Source organism: Lolium perenne, chromosome 6, assembly GCF_019359855.2.
Source record: "Lolium perenne isolate Kyuss_39 chromosome 6, Kyuss_2.0, whole genome shotgun sequence".
NCBI classification, from domain to species: Eukaryota; Viridiplantae; Streptophyta; class Magnoliopsida; order Poales; family Poaceae; genus Lolium; species Lolium perenne.
The window spans coordinates 213,958,287-213,961,582 of NC_067249.2; positions in this window are offsets into that span (position 1 = coordinate 213,958,287).

The window sequence follows — 3,296 nt, forward strand, 5'->3', positions numbered from 1 at the left end:
ATGGCGAAACGGCGGAAGCGGAGGCGGCGATATAGATGGAGGGGAGGACTGCCTGGGAGCCTGGTGACCGACCTCAGGCGTGTCGGGCCTGCATTCGCGGACTGGGCTGGAAACAGGCTGTAGATTACTGGCCTGCATTCGCGGTGTTTGCGGTATTGAGACTACACTTCAGCCTGTAACCCATTCACCACACGCAGTATTGGGCTGGAAAGGCCCGTGATTTCTATCAGGTGCCTTTGATTTGCATTTCAGTAGCTCTCGTCGACCGTGTGTGAAGAAGTTCGTTTCAGTACAAGTCAGTGCCGTGAATCAATCCACGTATGAGGAAAAGAAAGATGGACACACCTTGCCATCCAAATATGGCAATGTAATCAGCACTCTCATTAAAGAGCCGACAAGAGAGAATCTAGGTCTCCATGTCAAGTGCGGCCGCCTTAAGACTAGTCACAATGGGAAGCACTGGCGGAGGGTCTTGGAGACCATCCCGGGCTGTGGCCCGGTCTTCCAGCAGTAAAAAACCTGGTTATTCAGCCCATAAAAGTTGAGAAATATTGGCCAACATGAGACATACTGCTTATTCGGCCTAGGCTAACACTTTAAGCTGAGCAATTAGCCCCTCCTAGTTTAGCTGGCACCCTCCGCCACTGATGGGAAGTATCATACACTAGTATCATGCTCATGATACTAGTTTATGATACTAACCCCACAATACATAGTATCATAAGATAGTATCATAGTATCATCATATTTAATGTTTTGTAGAATCTCAATGCAAATGTGTGTACATGATGCGTTTGCCATTAAGTTTTCTAGTTTTACGTGCTATGATACGGTATCATATTATGATATCATTCTCATCTCTCACCTCATTAATTGATGTGCCACATCAGATTTTTGCCAACATGGCATGCATGATACTACTTATGATACTCCCATTGTGGCTAGTCTAACGATGAGAAAGTCGAGGTCACAAAGACTTTTATGCTGTGTTTAGATGTACAGAATTGGGTGCTAGAATTGAATTAGAAAGGAATACCAAAGCCAAGATGGAAAGGAAATGACTCCAATTCTAATTCTCTTGTTTGGGTGTGCATGTAATTTGTTGTTAGAATCAAGGGAGGCACCCAATTCCAATTCATGTTTGGATGCACCAACCGTGAAATTGGATGTTTCATCGAGTTTCAATTCATATTTTACACTGAAATAAAGTAAAGTTTCAACATAGCTTACATATGGCATGACATCACAACTGTGAAATTGCCATCTTTAGCGCTCTTATAACAGATCGGAGAGCCAGAGACATGGTCAGCAAAGAACACACCACGGTACCTATCATTGTGCCTCTTCTAATCCCTTCCATCAGCATAATTAGCACAATATTTACAACAGAGGTAGAACATCTAATGCATCCTATGGCAAGATTTACTCTTTCATGTTGCTATAAAACTACTGCGAAATTTACTAAAACCTGAGGTTTACTGTTACTATGAAAAAGATTTACAGGACAGTACACAGTTGAGGTATGGTAGCAGCAAAACATGAACTGCACACGATTTTCCATCCCGTCTCTGTTACTCAAGTCACCGGCGTCAAGTCCTGGTAGCCGGTAGCCTTTCGCCGGCATGGAGCACCGCATTGAAAACCCTCGCAGGCTCAGGTCGTCTCGCCCCTCCATCGTGTCTTCTAGTTCAGGAAGAACAAGAGGAGGAGGGCAGTTGGCCACCGGCGCTGCAGGTCCGGGACGCATGCGTGGCCAGAGGGGAGGACTTGGCGACGCTGCTGGATTAGGATCCCGTGCTCGGGGGAAACCACGTGCGTTCGTGGTAGAGGGAAAACCGGTGGTTGTAGAAGGGAGGTGGAAGGTAGACGGAGCGGTTTGAGATGGGGGAGGTGGCCGACAATGCTGGACAAAGGAGACCGAGGGGGATCTAGAGGTTGACCGCGAGCTTGAGGAGGGGAGGGAGAAGGGCGAGGGGCCGAAACGGTACTGGGTCTCCAATTCAGCGCGATACGGAGTTGAGGACCTCCATATTGATCGATGGCTAAATTGGCTTGCGCGTGGGCGGGCGTGGAATTTGGCCAGTTTCCGGGCCAAACATGGGAATTCGGGCCATCAATTCCAATTCCCTAATTTCATGCCCAATTCATTGCATCCAAACACAACGTTAATGTATTCCTCGACCAAAACATTGGTGTCCGGTTCATGTCCTCGGGGATTGCTTATTCTCTCCAAATCATGCCTTTTCAGCTTGCCTATGTTTGCAAAGGGTTCTTTCTGCTTCCGGATGGTATCCATGCTAAATTTGATTGCCGTAGAAAGGTTTTACTAGGAGGGCTTGGGTCCAAAGCGGAAATATCACATGATTAACTGGCCAACGGTGTGTAGACCTAAGGAGTGTGGAGGGTTGGGTATCCTGATGCATGTAATGCATACATGAATTTTATCTTTTATCATATTGAATTCCCACGTATTTGCAACATATATGATAATAATACCATGTTTTACACTGATTTATTGGGATTTACCAATGACCCCCTTTATTTGGTTTAAAAAGAAACCGAACGGTCACATTCCCCCTCTCTCTCTCTCCCAACCAGCTACAGTACCTGAGTGCTCCCTCCGCGTCGCCGGGCCAAACCGAGGCCGCTCCAGCCGGGGCGGCCGGCCGGAGTTGGCTGAGGGGAGGCGCTGGACTAGTCTCTATAGATAGGAGTAGTGTGTTCGGCGATCTGCATGTAGTTTGGAGTAGTGCTCTGGGTTCTTTCAGCTAGATCACGAGCGGCTGGAGGTGTGGTTTCACTTGTGTTCTGCTCCGGCGGTGGGAGCGGGCGGGGGTGGCTTCTGCCTCGGTGATCTTCGTGAATAAGGCATGCACCCTCTTGATCTGGGACGTTATTGTGTTGTCTCTTCTCCTCCTGGCTGGCCGTGGGGGTGAGGGGGAAGAGAAGGACAACTCGGTGACAACGGATTCTAGAGGTGTGCGGGGATGCGTTGTAGTCCTGGGGCTATGTCGCGGCCCTGGATGGGCACCTAGGGAGGCCATCCTTCTTCTTCCAAGGTGGAAGTGGGCGGATGATACTTCTGTGGTGAATCCCCTCAATAAGTGGCGCCTCTGTCGTCCTCTGCCTGCTCTCGATGTCTTCTCCCTACTCTTGGTCGGTCGTGGCGGCGAGGGAGAGTGGGGCTGCAACTTCGATTCTGCGAGTGATGGGCGATGGAGATGGGAAAATTGTCCTGGAGTGTATCCTCCTTGAGCGCAACACATGGTGGCTGCTCACGCCACCATGATCTCCGG